Source organism: Chlorocebus sabaeus, chromosome 11 (genome assembly GCF_047675955.1).
Source record: "Chlorocebus sabaeus isolate Y175 chromosome 11, mChlSab1.0.hap1, whole genome shotgun sequence".
In the NCBI taxonomy this organism is placed as follows: domain Eukaryota; kingdom Metazoa; phylum Chordata; class Mammalia; order Primates; family Cercopithecidae; genus Chlorocebus; species Chlorocebus sabaeus.
In genome coordinates, this window is record NC_132914.1 from 93,131,031 (window position 1) to 93,153,452 (window position 22,422).

A 22,422-nucleotide genomic window follows, 5' to 3' on the forward strand; every position below is an offset into this window, starting at 1 on the left:
CCATGCATGCTTTCCATGAAGTTTTTGGTTTGTATCTATTACCTCTTTCCACAATGAAGAGGATGTAAGAGAGGAAAAGCAGGGTAAGAGGGTGGGCCAGAAACACAGAAGAAATTGTTTAAAGGACACACCAAACACATCACTAGTCTGAGATTTTTTCCATATTTTATATAATGCTTTCATGCCTATTGAGAAAATAAATGCTTGTTGATGAAGATCTTAATCTTTATCAGCGTTCTTTGGAATTCTTGGTTTTTAACACAAAAGTTACAGTATAACTCTTTTAAAAGGCGTCTAAATAATCTTATGTTTTGAATTGGCTCTCTTTTCACTGAAAAATACCAAAAACTCATGGTTATAGAGTTGGAAGGGTAACTGTAGTACAGAAAGTTTGGCCAATTACATAGTGTTACAGTTTTAAGAGCTGCTTCCAAAGCAATCAGACTATTCGGAAAAACTTTTTCATAACAAATGTGTTCTTCCTTTAAAATGTAAACAATGAGCCAATCTTAGAAGCAAACATTGACCACAGAGTCATATCAAGTCTGTTGTTATAAGTACTTTAGTTTTAACAATGCAAAAACGTGAAGGATAGGTTTACTTTTTAACTCCAATCCTGTTCAAAGATCACTTATTGGCCTCTGAAGGAACAGGTGGCATGCCTGTTATAGTTTAACAGGTAGCCTCTGGGTGAGGTATAGTAGTTCAGATACCTTTGGATGCTTTGGATGCTCTCATGTGTGGCAGTATGCACTTGCTAAAACATTCTCCTCTCTGGGTCTGGAAGCCTAGAGTCTATATCTATATTAGGCACTGGGCAGGTATTCCAGACTTCTCTTCTGAGTCATGGATGAAAAATGCCATCTTGCAACTGACACAGCAATTCCTTTGCCAAGAAATCATCACATCCTTAGTTTCTTATGTTGATGTAAATATTCAAGTTCTTGATAATTAAGATAGATTTTCTATTTGCAACAAATATCTGAGTATTCATCCTTTTGAAAACAAAATTTACAGGGAATATTTTTTCTATCAAAGGCACCATTAATTATACTAGGCTCTCCAAAGAACTCCAGAATCACCTCAAATACCAGCAACTCAATTCTATTCCACTATTCAGATCTGTTGGGTTGGGTTGAATCGGAATTGTATTACACTTATAGTTAATTTAAGGAGTATTTACATCTTTAGGGAATTCAGTTTACATTTTTATGAACACGTTATATTCTCCACGTATTTAGGTCCTCTTTAAGACATTTCAACAAAGTTGCCTAATTTTCTTCATAAAAATCTTGCCAATCATTTATTAGATTTATTCCTGTACATATTTTTGATTATTTTTATAGATGATATATTTTTAAATGTAATATTTCTTAATCTTTGCTGTATGGGGGTGTAATTGCTTTTTGTATATTGATCTTATATCCAGCAACCTTACTAAATTCCTAATTCTAATAATCTGTAGTCTCTTATGCCTAACTCCATGTTTCCATATAAACAACCATATTGTGTATATTTATGGACCAATTATTTATTCTTTCCAATCTTTATAATTTTTATTTGTTTTTCTTTTCTAATTACACTGGCTAGAATATGTAGTACATTTTGAATAGTCACAATATTGGAGGACAGGTGATTTCCTTTATTATCTTTGTGAGGCAAACAATGTGCTTAAAAATGTTTGTTTTTCAGCTGGCACTAGATGTTTTGCACCGAGAGAATTCAAGCTATGTAATCTGCACTATTGCTAGAGTCATTTATTTTCTTAAATATTTTCTCTTATGTTTACCTTCTCTACTAGTTGATTTGCCCTTTACACACTCTAAGTCCAAGTTTTACATTTGTTCTCATTTCTAATGGTGTACTTTTGTGAAACTGAATATTGATTGTAGAATCTCCTACTGAGAACATTTTTCTCTTTTCATTCAAATTATTATACTTCTTAATATTTATGGCTTCCAGAAAGAATTAAATTTAAAAATAAAATTTACCTTCAAAGACAATGAGATGACCATGGATCTACCAAATGCTTTCATGAAATGTTCTTTATTTTTTCCTAAAATATTCTCAGTGCTTCCAAATATGCAGGCTGCTCTGCTGCACAACATTAGGAATGCCATTTATATCACTGTGTGAGTAGCACGCCCTGGGATTCTGCAGTGTGCAATCTTCAAGGCTGACTGTGGTAGCCTTGCCTATGCATTTCAGTTTTCTGTCTAATTAGGACTGGGGTCTCTCTCAAGTAATTAATGATAATCTACTAACGCCTAACTCCAGACACAACTCTAAATATGTTTCAAAAAAATTTCTACTTTTGACTGCAAGCAGAAAAAATATCATGTCAGGGAGATACGTTATGATAATACAGCTTTAATAGGCAACCTCATTCTATGCCAAATCAGTGTTGATACAATATTTGTTTGTTTAGTATTATGTAATTAAGTAAATTGTCACTTCTCTTTCTATAAACACAGTTAGGATGAGGTAAAAAAATGGGAAAAGGGGAGGAATTCATTTTGGAGAAAGAATCAACATAAAAGTAATATAATTACAACTCTCATTAGTAGTAATAATAATACTTGTGATGAGATGATAATGGCAAGGTAGTAATGATCATCATGATCATCACCATCATAATGATGCTGATATGCCCATGAATCCTAGTTGTTTGGCTTAGTTACAAGTTTAAGTTGTATTATAGTTTAGTTTCTGCCATAAAAATTTCTTCAAAGCAGAGAGGGAGAGGATTTCATAACATAGCTTCTGCTTTCTCACTAAGAAATGATACATGCCAAACTTACAGTGACACGAGATTACCAATTATATTATAACTTTTTAAACTTTCATCCCATGTACAAGCACGGTCAAAAATTAATTTTATACGATTGAAACCAGAAGCTTTCTTTAGAAAGGCAGGTCTTTAGTATATACTAAAAAGGGCAAAGACTATAGCCAGTTCATTTTTTAGCGGCATATCTAGAGTTTTAAGTTACATGTATATAATATACATTGTAGGTAATATGGAGAGACTATAGATAGATAGATAGATAGATAGATAGATAGATAGATACCTATATATAGTATATGTATTTTTGGAATACCTTATTCATTCAGTATTGGATAACACAGGTCTAGACCTCACAGGGGGTAATACCACAAGGGGAATAATGTGTGCAAAGTGCAGAGTAAGTGCATGTAAATAGCTTGCACTACCAGAAAAAAGCACTGCATGGAGCCAAAAGAGGAATATAAATCAATCGCGATCCTGGTAGAATAAAGTTGAGATGCTCTGCCATATTTGCAAATAATGATGCTAGTGAAAGAGCTAAACAGAAGGCAAAAATAGAGACCACAGGTTATAAGAAAAAAGTTATGCACAGTCAAGAGTTGGAAAGCAACTTAACTTAAAAAAAAATAAAAACCATCTACCCTGGCAGTATATAAGGCATACTAGGCTTGCTGCTAATACAAAGTATCCAGGGACATTTGTCTTTCTATCACTGGTGCCAGGTACAGGGTAAGTTTTCAATAAATATTTGTCCACAAGGGAGGAAGAGCGATCAGTTAGATACTATGTGGCCTACTTAAAAATACCACACTTCACCAACGTCACATGTGGTTCAAGAAAATCTGTTTCTGAGTTGTTTTTGTGGGTGTGGTTCACAGACAACTTTGGTGACACATCAGGAAAGATGGCAAGCAGAATGAGAACTAGTGCTACAAAAAGTGATCTCACTGTAACAGCATGGGTGGGCCTGGGAGTCAGTTCTCATGCAAGCCCATTAGTTCTAGAAAGTTCTCATATGACTAAGAAACAGTTGACAGGAATCAGACAGATTTCATCATTAAGCAAACAGAAAACATCAAGTAAGTAAGGGAAAATGTCGAATGAGGTTAGGAGGAAACATTTTTAGATACTTTTATAGCCTCCTGCCCTTTCATTCCCTTTCTCAATCAGCTCTCTTCCTATCCCACCCCATGACCCTCTCCTTCCCTTACCCCAGGAACACTAACAAAGCAGGGATGTTTCTGTATAACCCATTCAAGAAACTGCACAAGATCACCTAAGAAGAGGCTGCTATAGTCTAAATGTTTGTGTTCCTCCAAAATTCATGTGTAGAAACCTAACCCCCAAGGTGATGATATTAGGAGGTGGAAGGTGATTAAGTTACCTCATGAATGGGATTAGTGCCCTTAGTGCTGGAGAAAGCCTGTTTGCCCTGTTCACGCCCTTCTGTCATGGGAGGATTCCTTGAGAAGGTGCGATTTTTGAAGCAGAGAGGGGACACTCACCAGACATCTAATCTGCTGCTGCCTTGATGGTGGACTTTCCAGGCTCCAGAACTATGAGGAATGCATTTCTGTTGTTTATAAATTACCTAGTCTAAGGTATTTTGTTACAGCAGCAGGAACAGGAACCTCTGCTTCTAAGACAGAGGCAGAGCCAGGATTTGAAAAGCCAGGCAGAGCTCCTGGTCATTATTATTACACTAAACCAGATCATGCAGTAGTAACATTGCAGGCAGAAAGCAAAATGCCTTCAAAGCCATTTTCTTAAAATTATGTCATGAAGCAGCAATTATCCTTCAACTCAGTTTTTTCTTTCTTTTTTTTTTTCCTTTTTGAGACAGAGTCTTGCTCTGTCACCCAAGCTGGAGTACAGTGGCACGATCTTGGCTTACTGCAAACTCTGCCTCCTGGGTTCAAGCGATTCTTCTGCCTCAGCCTCCTGAGTATCTAGGACTATAGGCACAAGCCACTACACCCGGCTAATTTTTGTATTTTCAGTAGAGATGGGGTTTCACCGCATTGACCAGGCTGGTCTCGAACTCCTGACCTCGTGATCCGCCTGCCTTGGCCTCCCAAAGTGCTGGGATTACAGGTGTGAGCCACCGCACCCAGCCTCAACTCAGTCTTAAACCAAAGGTTGCAACTTTCCTTACCAGAAAAAGCCACCTAAAAGTTTTTAAATCAGCCACAAATAAAAAACAAGAAAACAACCAAGATTCCGAAATCTCCAGCAATGAAGAATAGAGGAGGGAGAGGGCAGGGTGAACATGTTACTCCCACTTAGCCTCATTCATAAAATGGGAGTAATAATAACACATATCTTAGAAGATTGTGGTAGGATTAAATACATTAATTAAAGCACTCAGAATAATGCTTGACATATCATAAGCATTTAATAAAAGTTAATTATTATTTATCTTTTTCCTACCAGGTGCAGTGGAGCTTTTTTTCTTTTTTGCTAATTAGCCTATAGTAAATTGCAATGTGTCTTTAGTTCCTGAAGCCTAAGGATGTGATGTCCAGCAGTGTACTCATATTTTTAAAAATTCTATACAACTTATTTGGGTAATTCCATGTTGTGAGAGTAATAATGTAATAATACTAACCCACCATAACTTGTTATTTTAACCAGACATTTTTAATTGCTCTAACCAAAGTGAATTAAAAGATTACTGATCATGCTGCAAAAGCAGAATGGTGAAATGATTAGAAGCCTAGACGCTCATGTTCTAACTCTAGGTTAGAATCCCACTCACTAGCAGAGTGACTTTGGGCAAATTATCTACCTTCTTTATGTCTCAGTTTCCTCATCTGTAAATTGGGATACTATGAGTATTTCTCTTAGAGATTTGTTAAGAGGACTATATTAGTCTGTTCTCACACTACTATAAAGAACTACCTGAGACTAGGTAATTGATGAAGAAAAGAGGTTTAATTGACTCAGAGTTCCACGGACATAAAAGGAAGTATGACTGGGGGGCCTCAGAAATCTCACAATCATGGTGGAAGGCAAATGGGAATACCGACCTTCTTCTCAGGGCAGCAGGGGAGAGAGAGAGAGTGGGGAGAACCACCACACACTTTTAAACCATCAGATCTCATGAGAACTCACCCACTATCATAAGAACAGCATGGGAGAGTCTGCCCCCATGATCCAATCACCTCCCACACCAGGTCCCTCCCTAGACACATGGGGATCACCATTCAAGATGAGATTTGGGTGGGGACACAGAGTCAAACCATATCAAGGACTAAATGGGTCATCATTGCACATAAAGTTCTAGGAATAGTGTCTTGCACATAATATGTACTTACATGAGTTGTTTCTTTTATACTTTTTCCATATAGTTAAGAAAATATATTTTGCCAGTTGATTTTTACCAGTTTATTAGTAAAATGTTCATAGAGAAACATTTACATTTCCTTACTCTAAATGTCCAAAATATGTTTAATACTTATTTAACTTTATTTAACATGGTCTAATATTATTTAACATATAATATTTAACATGGTTGAAATTAAAGGGTTTATGTCCGCCTAATTTTAATATATTGTAGTTATTGCTTTAATTGTAATATATTGTAGTATGTTGTAATTGTAATATATTGTAGTTATTGCTAATTGTAATATACTGTAGTTATTGCTTTAATTTTATTTTAATCTTTAGATGTTTAGTTAAGGTCACTGCCTTTCATTGTCCCAGCCGATTTCTTTTCTCAAAATCCATACATAGGCTTAAATTATAATGTTTATATAATTTACTCGTAAAATCCCTCACTACCAAAGTAAACTATTAGGCTATAACAAATATGATACATACTTAGACTATTTTTTATCTTTATATACAGACACCGCTAAACATCATAAATCATTTAAAAAATAAAGATTTTTTAAAATACATGGATATATTTTTAATTTTTATGCTTAGCTACCACTATGAAGTATTGAAATTAACAATAGCCTCAAATCAAGCAGTGAAAAATGCTAGTGAATCATCACATTTTATTGCTGCTTAATTTTTAGGCTTCTGGTGTGAATTAGCTGCGAGATACAGCAATTTAAAGGATAATGACTAAACTCCTATTTCCTGCTTGATTTCCTTTTAAAGAAAAGTATTGGACTTAAAAAAATTATTACTCAGACATTCTTTAAATGAAGAAAACCGGGGAATTAGAATTCTCTTAACAAGTACATCTTCTAGAGCAGCAGTCCCCAATCTTTTTAGCAGCAGGGACTGGTTTCATGGAAGACAATTTTTCCGTGGACGGGGTCGGTGTGGGGATGGTTTTGGGATAAAACTGTTCCACCTCAGATCATCAGGCATTAGATTCTCATAGAGAGCCCGCAGCCTAGCTCCCTTGTATGTGCAGTTCACAACAGGGTTCGAACTCCTATGAGAATCTATTGCTGTCCGCTGATCTGACAGGAGGCGGAGCTCTTGTGGTAATGCTGGCCTGCCACTCACCTCTTGCTATGCAGACTGGTTCCTAACAGGCCATGGACCAGGAGTTGGGGACCCCTGTCTAGAGCAAAGCACTTTTATAAGTTTAGAAATGATGGCTCTATATAGATCTACACAAGAAGAAAAAAAATCAGTCAAATAGTATCTGTGTCACATTGATGTATCTTGTTGAATCTTCTAGTCCCATCCCAATGTTTAGCATCATAAACACACATGCAGGCCAGGTGCAGGTGGCATTAGGGCAGCACTGCAGTGACAACAGCACCTTGGGAAGTACCGTAAGCAGAGAATATTTGTGCTTGGGTCACTCCCAGGAAAGTTGCAAAGACATGATAGAAAAAAGCTAAAACTACAAAGGCATTTTTTTAAAAAGGTTAACTTATTATTATTATTTTTAAATTTTACTTTAAGTTCTGCGATACATGTGTGGAATGTGCAGGTTTGTTACATAGGTATGTATGTGCCATGATGGTTTGCTGCACCCATCAACCTGTCATCTAGGTTTTAAGCCCCGCATGCATTGGGTATTTGTCCTAATGCACTCCCTCCCCTTGCCCCCCATCCCCCGATAGGCCCTGGTGTGTGATGTTTAAAATGATTAACTTATAAAGAAACCAAAGCAATCAGCTTTCATATTTATAATTATAGAAAACATTAAACCCACATTGCTAAGGGTGTAGTTAAGACTTTCTTCATCTTCAGCTATGTCCTTTTAGGGAACTGAACATTTTCTAATTTTTTATACAAAATTTAAAAACTCTCCTTATTTAAAATTGATTGACTACCCAGAAACGTGTCTTTCTTTGCCTCCATTCCATGATTTATAAAGAATTAGCTTTAGTACTCTTTTTAGAGTGTAGGTTGAAAAGGCATCTTATTTTCCATCTCGGAGTAATTTTTAAACCACATCAATTATTTTTCATGTGCAGCTGTTTTTATCCACAAATTATTGCTTTAGGCATTTTTACTTTACCACACATTTCAGAAGAGAAGGAATGAAGGGGAACCAGCTAATCTACAAATGTTTCACCTACAGTAGATCAAGACAAAAAAAGGGGGGAAGAATATGACCCAAAACTTCTTTAGAAATAAGAACTGCTTATTAATAGTATAAACTAGGGGTGTCCAATCTTTTGGCTTTCCTGGGCCACATTGGAAGAAGAAGAATTGTCTTGGGGATGACCAACACTAATGAAAGCTGATGAGCTAAAAAAAAAAAAAAAAAAAAAAAATCTCATAATGTTTTAAGAAAGTTTATAAATTTGTATCAGATTGTAAGCCTCTTGACAACAACCTTGGGCTTTATTTATGTTTCCCAGCACATAAGTAAACATTCTCCAACAAAATGTAAAAATGGTAGGGGAAAAAGTAAATTGGGAATCAACTCTTTAGCGATAATTAAATGCAAGGAAAGTAGATTATATATCCAGCGTTTACCAAGCTTGGTAAATAAAGCACAAGATTGTTCTCAAGAGATGTACAATCTGATCTGGCATGTAATAATTTGCACATAAAGCAATGAGAGACTACTATAAGGCGATAAAACATGCTAGAGACTGGGAGACCCAGAAAAAGAAAAAAAGGCTGGATGGCGACTATGATAAGGTTTGGATATACTAAAAAGGGGCAAGAAAGACATTCTCTAAAGGCATACATGAAGGTTTAAAATGAATAAGGGGCTGGGCATGATGGCTCACACCTGTAATCTCAGCACTTTGGGAGACAGAGAGGGAGGATCGCTTAAGCTCAGGAGTTGGAGACTCACCTGGGTGACATACTGAGACCTCGTCTCTACTAAAGATAACAAAAATTAGCCAGGCATGGTGGCACAAACCTATAGTTCCAGCTACTCAGGAGGCTGAGGTGGGAGGATCACTTGAGCCCAGGAGACTGAGGCTACAGTGAACTATGATTATGCCATTACACTCCAGAAGGAGTGGAATATCTTTTCTGTTTGCTAAAATTATACTGCTTTGGATTCACCCATTTATTTCTATTGTGTTTTCTAAGAAGGAAAAAAGGCTACAAGATGTTGAGATTGTCACCTGTCAATGAAAAGGAGATATAATTTGGCCCAGAAAGAAAGTCTATTGATCCAAAGAGCAGCTTAGACACAGAGCTGTATTCAGTATTACCCAGGTCTCATGCTATCTACCACCAGCAGTCCTCACTGAACTTACCCCCAAGCTGAGTAATTCTAAACTTTAGAAAATGCTAACAATTTTTAAAGTGTCAAGAAATGATGGTAAAATGAACACTTACATTTTGTATATGATGTGAACATATACAAACAAAATATTTTACTATAGAACCATAAATTGATGGAATGATCAAATGAGATTATAGAATCATGACTACAGAAATAGAAATACAAAGTCGGGAGCAGTGGCTCATGTCTGTAATCCCAGCACTTTGGGAGACCATGGTGGGCAAATCACGAGTTCAAGAGATCAAGACCATCCTGGCCAACATGGTGAAACACCATCTGTACTAAAAATACAAAAATTAGCTGGGCGTGGTGGCACGCACCTGTAGTCCCAGCTACTCGGGAGGTTGAGGCAGGAGAATCACTTGAACCTGGGAGGCAGAGCTTGCAGTGAGCTGAGATCGTGCCACTGCACTCCAGCCTGGTGACAGAGTGAGACTCCGTCTCAAAAAACAAAAACAAAAACAAAAAAACAAACAAACAAATCAAGTCTATTGATTAAGCCTACTCATGTAGGATGATATCTTCCAGAGAAAAAGATGGTCATTAAATCAAGTACTTGTTATAATAGTCAAATGATGTCAAGTTCTAAAGTCAGAGAGAAATTGTTAAATCAATAACTGAAAATTTACAGATTTTATTGAATAAATGGTAAAGTATTTAGTTGTGAAAATATAAATTTTTCTCCAGAGAGTTAAAACGCCTGAGTACTGACCCTCCTTTGTTTATAATTGACAATATCCCTAGGATGTTTTCTTGAAGAAAATTATCAGTATCAACATTTTAACTATGGAGAAAAATGTATATATAATAATAATTTTCTTTAAGAAAACATGCTAGGGTTTTTGTCAGTTACAAAGAAGGGTTAGCACTCAGGCTCTTTGCCTTAAGGAAACAACTCTGAATGTAAAGCTCTTTATGACTCTGATAAAGGGTGTTTTTCTGCATCTCCTAGAAAGAGGCGTGGAAGTTTTTCGTGGTTGGTTGAAGAATTAGAATCCAAGTTAGATTCTGTTCTCTTAAAGCAGGATCCATTTTCTGCATGTAATTTCACAATGGGTGCTATGACCAGCTAAGCCTATAAATGATCACTGCACCAAATCAGGACTCTGATATATGACTGCTTTACTTTATCATGGTCTAGTACATATAGCAAAGTTGCATAATAGAAGAAAAACAAACTCTGGTTTTACCATTCTCATGGCATTAACATAATCTCCAGTGAGTACAATGATACTTCTTAAAAATTGGCCCAATTTATCTACTGTAACTATAGCCTATAACATACTTTCAGTAACAGGGTGATCATGATAAAGAAGAATGCTGGCCAGGTGTGGTGGCTCACACCTGTAATCCCAACACTTTGGGGGACTGAGGCAGGAGGATTGCTTAAACCCAGGAGTTTGAGAACAGCCTTGGCAACATAGCAAGACACCATCAATACAAAAAATCTCAAAAATTAGTTGAGCGGCTGGGTGTGGTGGCTCACGCCTGTAATCTCAGCACTTTTGGAGGCCAAGGCAGGCAGATCACCTGAGGTCAGGAGTTCGAGACCAGCCTGGCCAACATGGTGAAACCCTGTCTCTACTAAAAATACAAAAATTAGCTGGGTGTGGTGGCAGCATCTGTAGTCCCAGCTATTCGGAAGGCTGAGGCAGGAGAATTGCTTGAACCCGGGAGGCGGAAGTTGCAGTGAGCCGAGATCATGCCACTGTACACCAGCTTGGGCAACAGAGTGAGACTCTGTCTGAAAAAGAAAGAAAAAAATAGCTGAGCATAGTGACGCATTCCTATAGTCCTTCCTACTTCAGAGCCTGAAGTAACAGGATCGCTGAGCCCAGTAGGTCAAGGTTGCAGTAGCCATGATCACACCACTACCCTCTATAATGAAATGGAGTTTCATTTAAAAAAAAAAAAAGAAGAAGAAGAAGAACCCTCTTTGTCATTGAACACCTGTTTTTGAAATCTTGATATGTGGTTAACAGACCTGAGGTTCCCTGGAAAGAGACGTGTCCCTGGAAAGAGGTCTCTTTTTTCTTTTGAGACAGTCTGACTCTGTTGCCCAGGTTGGAGTGCAGTGGTGCAGTCATGGCTCACTGCAGCCTCAACCTCCCAGGCTCAAGCAATCCTCCCACTTCAGCCTCCCAAGTAGCTGGGACCATAGGCAGTGCCACCATGCCTGGCTAATTTTATAAAACGTTTTTGTAGAGGCAGGGTCTCACTATGTTGCCCAGGCTGGTCTCAAACTCCTGGGCTCAACAGATCCTCCTGCCTTGGCCTCCCAAAGTGCTGGGATTACAGGTGTGAGCCATCGTGCCCAGCCTAAGAAGTCTTTTTAATAAGGAAAGACTCTGGAGCAAAGAAGATAAAGGAGTTTCAAGCTTATTTGATTTAGAGTATCTTTACACAACGTAGTGAAATTTCATTAATTTGTATTCACACAATGAACTAATTTCACCCAGTTTGGGCTATTCTGTAACATTTATGATGCAAGAAAATCAGTAACAAAATTATAAACTAGTTCTTTCTGGTTAGAAGGTATAAAATGAAAACAGTTGATCAATCATTCAGGCACTAGAAAATATTATTATGTGGAGCAACTCCTAGGATTTGGTTTGCTCCCCAAGGAAAAACAAGCTTCCAAATAAATATTTTAGCAAACAAATCTATTAATTTTTTTCTTAATTATTCTTAGAAAAAATGTATATAAAAACACTTTGATTGTTATCCATAAGCCAAATATTTCCAAAGTAGATATTACCCATGTTTGGTTAATTACCTGAATTTACAGGGTTAGTTTCCATTCCATTCATTTGTATGGTCACATCGTTTAGTTCACATGATATGTGCCAGCTTCAGCTGAAATTCTGGTTATTGGCAGAGTTTAAGAAAGCTTGGGAAAGGCACCTGGACAAGTGCTTTTATCCATTCTGGTCAAGGGGTCCTGACCTGGAGTTCATGCATGAGCTTTTAGGAGGTCTGCAAATCTGCAAAAATTGCATGTAACAATTTTATATGTTTTTATATGTTTAACAAAAAAAATTTTTTTGAGACAGGGTCTCACTCTGTCACCTAGGCTGGGGTGCAGTGGTGTGATCTCGGCTCACTGCAACCTCCACCTCCCAGGTTCAAGCAATTCTCCTGCCTCAGCCTCCTGAGTAGATGGGACTACAAGCACGTGCCATCAAGCCCAGCTAATTTTTGTATTGTTTTGGTAACGACAAGGTTTCACTGTGTTGGCCTGTCTGGTCTCAAACTCCTGTCCTCAAGTGGTCCACCAACCGTGGCCTCCAAAGGGCTGGGATTACAGGTGTGAGCCACTGCACCTGGCTGATTTTTATATGTTTAGATGAAAATTTTCAGAGAGTTCATGATTTTCATGATTATCAAAGGTGCCTCTCCTTCTAAAAAGGTTCAATTATTGATTTAAGGAGTTCTTATTTGTCAGTCCTTATTGGAGATGCAATGCTCCAAAGAACGGAGATACAACTTTGGGTTGGAAGATCTGAAATGGTGTCTTCTCTCCACTGACCACAAGCTGAGCTTTGAAATTAGTCACAACCTTTCCCTTGCAAATCTCTGTGAGGTCTGCTTTCAACCGCTCGCTGCCATTCGAAGGAAAAACTATTCCAAATGTAATTATATACATGTTGGGGATAGTAAACATTTCTTCTGCGAAAGTCTCTTGTATCCTTTGTCTATTTGGTTAACAATACTTTTCCAACCCTATTATATGCAGTAGGTGCCAAGGATAAAAGGATAAACCCAAATACACATGTCCTTTGTCTTCCTGGATGGATATATAGCAGAGAACATTTTCATTTTTCCTAATTCTCTGTATCTACTGGAGAAAGAAACTGATAAAACAAACCCAAGTTTACTTAATTTCAACCAGAAACTCTCAAATTAAATGCATGAAGTAAAGTGACATCTAGTGTTGGTTAAGTGGCAGTGAAATATGTGTCAGGACAAGGTATACTTTAACTTTGAACAGACTGATAAACTTGGCTTTGCTAAGTTGCCAACTCCTGAAAGCATAGTTTTTCTTTTAAAAATATTTTAGAGTAGTTCTGAAATAATCTGAATTTAAATGTTAATAACATTGTTTTCATTTTGTCAAAATAAAATACTTAACGCATACAGAAAAGTCTAGAGAATGAAATAAGTTATGTATCTACCACTCAACTCTGTCAAATCTTAACGTTTTGCTTTACTTGCATCAGATATTTTAAATATAAAACGTAGTAGACACATGCCTTATTAACTATTTCTGATTTCATGTCCATCTTTTTCTCCTTAGAAGTAGTCAATATTAGGTTTATTATCTCTGTGACTCTTTTTGTATTTTTATTACATATTTGTGTACACATAAAATGTGTAATATTGCACATATTTTACAGCTGACATAAGGGATACCATATGGTATAAATATTTGTGCAACTTACTTTTTCTAGTTTAATATTATGCTTTTGAGATTTCGTGATACTGGTCATCTAGTCATTTACTATAACTGCTGTATGTTAGCATTCCATTGAATGAATTATATAACAATTTATTTAATTTACAGCTGATGGACATTCAGTGTGTTTTCAGTCTTTTGCCCTTATAAACCATGCTACAGTGAACACCCTTATACCTGACCCATTGTGCACGCATTTGCGAGTTTCTCCAGGCTGTACGAGGAGGTATTGCACAAGTGTATACTTTCAAAACATCTATAGCTATTGAGCATTTGCTCTCCAAGATGGTTGTATTTTACACCCTCAGTACAAGTGTAAGAAAATTTCTGTGGCTTCACATTCTCGCCAGTGCTTGGTATTGGGAGGCTTTTTAATTTCTGAAAATCTGCTTGATATAAAATGTTATCTCATTGTGGTTTCAATTTGCATTTCTCTGACAAGTGGTAAAACTGAGCTTTTTTAAAAAATATGTTTTTACTACTGAAGTTTCTTCCATGAATTGCCTATTCCTATCCTATGCCTACTGGATTGCTGGTATTTTCCTTAAAGTACTTGCTGATATAAGTACTTTATGGGCTTGATATATTGCAAATATTGTTTCTCAGTTTATGGCTTGGCTGTTCCCTGTGTTCATGGAATCTTTTCATTTTAAAGCAATCGACTTTGGCTGGGTGCAGTGGCTCATGCCTGTAATCCCAGCAATTTGGAAAGCCAAGGCGGGTGGATCACCTGAGGTCAGAAGTTTGAGACCAGACTGGCCAAAGTGGTGAAACCCCGTCTCTACTAAAAATACAAAAATTAGCTGGGTGTAGTGGTGTGTGCCTGTAATCCCAGCTACCCAGGAGGCTGAGGCAGGAGGATTGCTGGAACCCAAGAGGCAGAGGCTGCAGTGAGCCAAGATTGTGCCACTGCACTCTAGCCTGGGCGACGGAGCAAGACTTTGTCTCAAAAAAAAATAAAAATAAATAATAAATAATCAACTTTATGAATCTTTCCATTTTTCTTGCTTGTTTTAAAATCTTTTTTTTTTTTTTTTTTTTTTTTTTTTTTTGAGACAGAGTCTCATTCACTCTGTCGCCCAGGCTGGAGTGCAGTGGTGCAATCTCGGCTCACTGCAACCTCTGCCTCCAGGGTTCAAGCGATTCTCCTACCTCAGCCTCCTGAGTAGCTGGGATTACAGGCATCTATCAAGACGCCCAGCTCATTTTTGTATTTTTAGTAGATATGGTGTTTCACAGTGTTGGCCAGGTTGGTCTCGAACGCCTGACCTCAAGTGATCTGCCTGTGTAGGCCTCCCAAAGTGCTGGGATTACAGGCATGAGATACTGCAGCTAGCCTTGAAATCTTTATTAAGCTTTTCTCCTTTATTTTCTCTTAAAATGTTTAAAGTTTTTTTCCCCCTTATTTAGGTTTCTAAATTATAAACTTTTCTGTATTGTGTGAGGTAGAAAATTCGATTGCTTTTGAATAGTGGATAATTATTGTCCTAGCGTTATTTATTGAAGAAACCATCCTTTCCTAATTGTTCATTTTAGCTCATCACCAAAGTCACTTACAAAATTAATTTTGGGCCAGGCACAGTGGCTCACACCTGTAATTCCAATACTTTTCGAGGCCGAGGAGGAGGATTGCTTGAGGCCAGGAGTTCAAGACTAGCCTTGAAAACAAAGTGAGACTCCATCTCTACAAAAAAATTTTCTAAAATTAGCCCAGCACAGTGGTGTGTCTGCCATTCAGTTATTTGGGAGGCTGGGGCAGAAGGATCGCTTGAGCCCAGGAGTTTTAGGCCGCAGTGAGCTTTGATGGCACCCTGCACTCAAGCCTGAGTGACAGATCTTTAAAAAAGAAAAAAATAATAATTTTGTAAAATTTGTCTTGCATAGCACTACCTGGCTCCTGAGGTTCCCTCAGTTAAGTCAGGTGTGTATACTGACTTCCACCTATGGGTTTATTTCTACTCACATGCTAAGCCTGTTTTGCTATCTGGTGCCTGAGAAATATTGGTCAACATCAGGACCATTCTTCCTAGTGTTTCCAGACTCCATTCCTGCTTTCTGGCCATTTGTTTTTTCTTGGGGTCCAATCCTTGTTGTTTGCGCTCCTATTCTAGGTTCTGAGCTAGGATGGCCAACCATTCTGGTTTTCCCAGAACCGAACTACCTGGTTTCCCCAAATGCAAGACTTCATGTGCTAAAACTGTGACTGTCCCTGGCAAACTTGGCCTGGATGGTTGGTCACTTTAGATGTATCCTGTGGTTTTCACTTCCTCCCATGTTGACCTCTTGACTGTCTAGTTTAGTGCTATCTCTGTGCTCACAAATTGTATTTACCTTGAACTTGTATTCATTGAGTGCCTATGATGTCAGAGGCTATATGAAGCATTTTCATGTCATATCTCATTCAACAGTTAGACAGCTCTGCATGATTTCCTTTTACAGATGAGGAGGTTTTCATGTAGTTGGCCAGGATCACAAAATTAGTGACACAAAAGAATGAAACCCGGCCGGGCACAGTGGCTCATGCCTATAATCCCAGCACTTTGGGAGGCCGAGGTGGGTGGATCACGAGGTCAGGAGATCCAGACCATCCTGGCTAACACGGTGAAACCCCGTCTCTACTAAAAATACAAAAAATTAGCTGGGCATGGTGGTGGGCACCTGTATTCCCAGCTACTCGGGAGGCTGAGGCAGGAGAATAGCGTGAACCCGGGAGGCGGAGCTTGCAGTGAGCCAAGATCACGTCACTGCACTCTAGCGTGGATGACAGAGCAAGACTCAGTCTCAAAAGAAAAAAAAAAAAAAAAGAATGAAACCCAAGCCTCCTGACTACACATTTTTTTATTTCCACCAAACTTGTCACCTTCCTGGCAAGAGTTGCATACTTGGAGCCTCCACTCTGTACTAACTGAACTTCTGGGTGAACTCCATTATGCCTTGCCTAACCTCTTGCTGTCCTTCATGTATCTTTTTTTTTTTTTTTTTTGAGACAAGGTCTGGTTCTATCTATCGCCCAGGCTGGAGTGCAATGGCACACTCTCAGCTCACTGCAACCTCTGTACCCCTCTATCTACGAGGCTCAAGCTATCCTCCCGCCTCAACCTCCCAAGTTACTGGAACTATAGGCATAAGCCACAATGTCCAGCTAATTTTTGTATTTTTTGTAGAGATGGTGTTTTACCATATTGCCCAGGCTGGTCTCAAACTCCTAGGCTCAAGTGATCCACCCCTCAGCCTCCCAAAGTGCTGAGATTATAGGTGTGAGCCACCACACCCAGCCTATCCTTCACACATCTTTAACCTAATATGATAGTACTTGAAGTCAACATCTTCTATTGTAAAGCATAAATGACAAGTCATTTGTTATGCAATGGTATAAATATCTCCAATGTTTCATTAGGATAAGCACTAAGAAGAAAGATAAGCATGGATATAGTAGCACAGCACATCACACTGCCACATCAGATTGCATCCCTCCAGTTAACATGTCATGGCATGCGATGTGGAATCTTTGCATTTTAATGTATTAATTTCATCAATATTTCCTTTTTGGTAGTTTATTTAAGAAATCCTTAATTATGTTATTCTCCTTCAATTTCTCCAAATACCTAATTTAATTAATTTGTAGATTGTGAATATAAAATATTATTTGTGGAATATTAGTTTCCCAAATATTAACAGAAATTAGGTGTGTATGTGGGATGGGAGGTGGGCCAATTAGTTTGGGAAACTAATATCTTTATTATAGAACTTCTCAGTCTCTATTTTGCTAATTTGCAGTGTGACTTTCCTACAGAGAGATACAGTGTGTAGCATTTTTCAAATGCTATGAATTTTTCAAATGACCATGACACCTTTTTCTTTTGTTGCATTGGTTTTGTTTCATAATTTCCCATGTGCCTTGGAACATCCCCTGGGAAATGGTGTTTTCATCTGTAACAGCACAATACCCTCCAGAGGGCAGCAGATTCCCTTGGCATATGGCCAATCATCTATTCATTGAACAGATTGATGAGGGACCTGGAGCATGTTATATTATTATTCCAGTCAGGGATATAAAATTTCTAGTTTCTGTAACAGAGATAGGCATTAAAATTTAGCTCAAGGCTGATAATAAAATAAATTATTGGCACTGAGATATAATACAAAAAAAATCCAATCATGTCTCTGATGGATTGCAATGGCATACATTGTACTGTAAAGTCTAGATCATGTCTTCTATTTTTCCTCTTAGCCTCAATCAAACAACAAATATTAGCTGAGTGCTCCATAAGGAATAAGATGAACTATTACCATTAGTTCATTTCTCAAGGAACCTACTGAGAGATCAGAGAGATAATTAGATAAGGCAACACATTAGTTCATTGGATTTCATTGGCTGCAAATCGGAATCATTGGGGGGCACTTTTAAATAATAATAATGCTCAAAACTCACCCAAGAATGTTAAATTTGAATCTTTGTGTTTGGTTCCAGGCATGAGACTTTTTTTTTTTTTTAATTATACTTTAAGTTCTAGGGTACGTGTATACATGTGCCATGTTGGTTTGTTGCACCCATTAACTCATCATTTACATTAGGTATTTCTCCTAATGCTATCCCTCCCCCAACCCCCACCTCCCGACAGACACCGGTGTGTGATGTTCCCCTTCCTGTCTCCAAGTGATCTCATTGTTCAATTCCCACCTATGAGTGAGAACATGCGGTGTTTGGTTTTCTGTCCTTGTGACAGTTTGCTCAGAATGGTGGTTTCCAGCTTCATCCATGTCCCTACAAAGGACATCAACTCATCCTTTTTCATGGCTGCATAGTATTCCATGGTGTATATGTGCCATATTTTCTTAACCCAGTCTGTCATTGATGGACATTTGGGTTGGTTTGGTTCCAAGTCTTTGACATTGTGAATAGTGCTGCAATGAACATACGTGTGCATGTGTCTTTATAGTAGCATGATTTATAATCCTTTGGATGTATACCCAATAATGGGATCACTGGGTCAAATAGTATTTCTAGTTCTATATCCTTGAGGAATCGCCACACTGTCTTCCACAATGGTTGAACTAGTTTACACTCCCACCAACAGTGTAAAAGTGTTCCTATTTCTCCACATCCTCTCCAGCACCTGTTGTTTCCTGACTTTTTAATGATCGCCATTCTGACTGGTGTGAGATGGTATCTCATTGTGGTTTTGATTTGCATTTCTCTGGTGGCCAGTGATGATGAGCATTTTTTCATGTGTCTGTTGGCTGCATAAATGTCTTCTTTTGAGAAGTGTCTTTTCCATATCCTTCCAGGCATGAGATTTTAAAAACATGTTTTCAGGTGATTCTAATGAGTGGCCAGGGTTGAGACTATTACGTTAAGAGGAAAAAAAGTATTTTTGGAAAGAGGTTTCTGACCTTTTCAAGCAGGTGGAGGAATTTAGAATTCTTTTCCGAGGGAGAATGTTTCAAATGTAGAAGAGCACAAAAAAGACAATAGTCATTCTTACATCCTCTGTCCAAAGTTAAACTTTGTTAACATCTTTATTCTTTCTTAGCCATCAGAATTGCAAACAACAAAATCATACAAAACCCACACCTTATAGTTCCTAAACTTAACTTTAGAAAACATTTCCTGGGAGAGCAAAAGACATCATATTTTTAATCTCCAAAAATACTTTATAGCTCACCCTAGTTAACAAATAGTCTGGCATATTCCAAATAGATCCACTGGGCCATGGACCTCATCTAACAAAGATGAATTCTGTTCATTTGCTCTGTGAATAGAGCTAAGGGGCTTATTTGTGCAAAGACTGACTGATGAGATGGAAGACGAGAGAGCAAAACAGCAAGAAAATATTAGTGAATATATATCTTCCAATTGCAAAGAGATATGGAGCAAGCACCTGCCTAGATGGAAGGAATGAGAACTGTAGGCTATAGTTACGAATGGGAGGTTTTCTTTATGCAAAATTAACTAGCTTATAGTGGGAAGTGAGTGGATGGAAACGTGTCTCATTAACATCATGTTTGAACTTACCATAAGCTCAGTGAGGGTCAATAACCTGACAGGATGGCTGTTTTTAGGGCATCATAGGACTGAAGATGACTTCCTGACAACAGTTAAAAATCTTTGAACCAGAAGACAATTTTGAAAACAAAATACAAGCAGAAATATGTCCTCTGACAGCAGATAGGTATTTTAAGCAATGGATCTGATCTGTATTTTGCAAAAGGCTCTAGAAATTAAACCAAAAATGCTTCACTAGGTCTAATGAAGTATATCTTGAATGATCCAGAGGAAGATATTATTGTCATCCCTATTTAACAGATGAAGTATCTAAAATCAGAGAAACTGACTGATTTTCCCTAGACTACAGGGATTTGAAACCAGACACACTGATTGGGTCCATAGTCTGTGTGCTTAACCACTGCATGGTACTGCCTCATAACTTACAGAAAAATAATTCACATTGCAATACAGAAAACCTATATATTTACATATTACATTTATTACCCATTCTAAAAATTTGGGATATTACTAGTAATCAATGGTGTCTATAATTTTAGTTGATACATATGTTTATATAGACATGATATCAATTATTATAATCAACACACAATTGGTATATAAAACAATGGTGCATCTTTGAAACAGTAAAATAAATCTCATAGGCACTTGCACTTGTTCTTTCTCTTAGGGAAATGTTTGTGAACTCAGAAACCCTTTTCTTTTCTAGGAAAAGTGATGAATTAATTACAAATTTCTGCAAATGGAAGTTCACTCATTTATTTGGCCACCAAATATTCTTTGAGTTTGGAGATCAAAGTAGTAGAGTCTCAACTCTGAAAAGTCAGACCGACCTGGGTGGAATCCTGGCCACGCCATTTTCAAGCTATGTAACCTTGAAGAAATTCTGTAATCTCTCTAAACCTCAACAAAATGAAAGTGCTCACTGTCTTATATAGGTTTATTGTGACGATTTAATGCAATAATTCATTTAAGGGATAATACCTGTTTGGCATATTAAAAATGCCATCTATTAGTATCGTTATTTAAAAACCTGTTAAATATTCCCATTTTGTTACAGTGTTCTAAGGTTTGTTAACAACCTTAGAACAATGAAATAAGGATATAATTTTGCCCTCATAAACTTATATCCTCATAGGCAAAGACACAATTATTATTGTGTTCATGTGGTGATCACCAGGCAAGTCACTTAAGAGTTTGAAGACAAGGCCGGGCACGGTGGCTCAAGCCTGTAATCCCAGCACTTTGGGAGGCCGAGATGGGTGGATCACGAGGTCAGGAGATCGAGACCATCCTGGCTAACATGGTGAAACCCCATCTCTACTAAAAATACAAAAAAATTAGCCGGGCGTGGTGGCAGGCGCCTGTAGTCCCTGCTACTCGGGAGGCTGAGGCAGGAGAATGGCGTGAACCCAGGAGGCGGAGCTTGCAGTGAGCCGAGATAGTGCCACTGCACTCCAGCCTGGGCGACAGAGCAAGACTCTGCCTCAAAAAAAAAAAAAAAAAAAAAAGAGTTTGAAGACAAATAAGATGCCTTATCTAATGGTTAAAATCTTATTAAAGAAAATCTCTTTGAAGGTAGCTTATATTTTTATAAGATAAAGCATTTCTATTTGTGGTCTAGAAAAAGATTTAAAGTAGGTAATCCAAAACGATTTGTTGAATCAAATTGTACTGCATGTCTTTCCTTTCTAATTTGCTATGAGTTAGGAACCACAAGAAGCCTTTTCCAAACAGTTTTTTAAAAAAAGTTTTGTGCTGGGCGCAGTGGTTCATGGCTGTAATCCCAGCACTTTGGGACACCGAGGCAGGTGGATCACTTGAACTTAGGAATTTGAGACCAGTCTGGACAACATGGTGACACTCGTCTCTAAAAAAAATACAAAAATTAGCTGGGCATGGTGGTGTACGTCTGTAGTCTCAGCTACTCAAAAGGCTGAGGTGGGAGGATCACTTGAGCCCAGGAGTTGGAGGTTGCAGTGAACTGAGACTGTACCACTGCACTCCAGCCTAGGCAACAGAGACAAACTCTGTCTCAAATTAAAAAAAAAGTAAAGTAAGATAAAAATAAAAAATAGTTTTCCTTTAACAATCCTACTACAGAATCACAGGAAATTTTAAAATATCAAATATATAGCATCTACCTTCCAATTACACATTCAGATGTTTTCACTTATTGCCATATGTGTTATCATCACATATTAACTGTTATCTTTTATCACTATTATAATTGTCTTTTATTACCAACTATATGCTGAGATGCCAAAAAATTCAACTTACCACATAAGGTGGATGAAACCCCGACGATCAATTCACAGTGATGGTTTACCTTACGCTAACAACCCTTTATGTAAGACGAGAACAAGAGACAGGGAAGTGGTTTAATGGCTCAGTTTCTGCAGATCAGTGAGAACTGGAAGAGTCGTGGTGGTTGACTCTCACCCTATTGGCTAAAGAGTGGCTGGGTCAGGGGAAGTTTTCTGGTCCTAACATAAGGC

General features: G+C 37.8%; 1 long non-coding RNA gene across 1 annotated transcript; it reads left to right on the top strand.

Moving 5' to 3' along the window:
- The first annotated feature begins 749 nt into the window (after positions 1-749).
- LOC119623844 (uncharacterized) lies at positions 750-20,859 on the top strand. Its single transcript, XR_005239900.2, has 2 exons — positions 750-928; positions 20,634-20,859. It is a non-coding gene; the product is annotated as an uncharacterized lncRNA (long non-coding RNA).
- Positions 20,860-22,422: the final 1,563 nt, after the last annotated feature.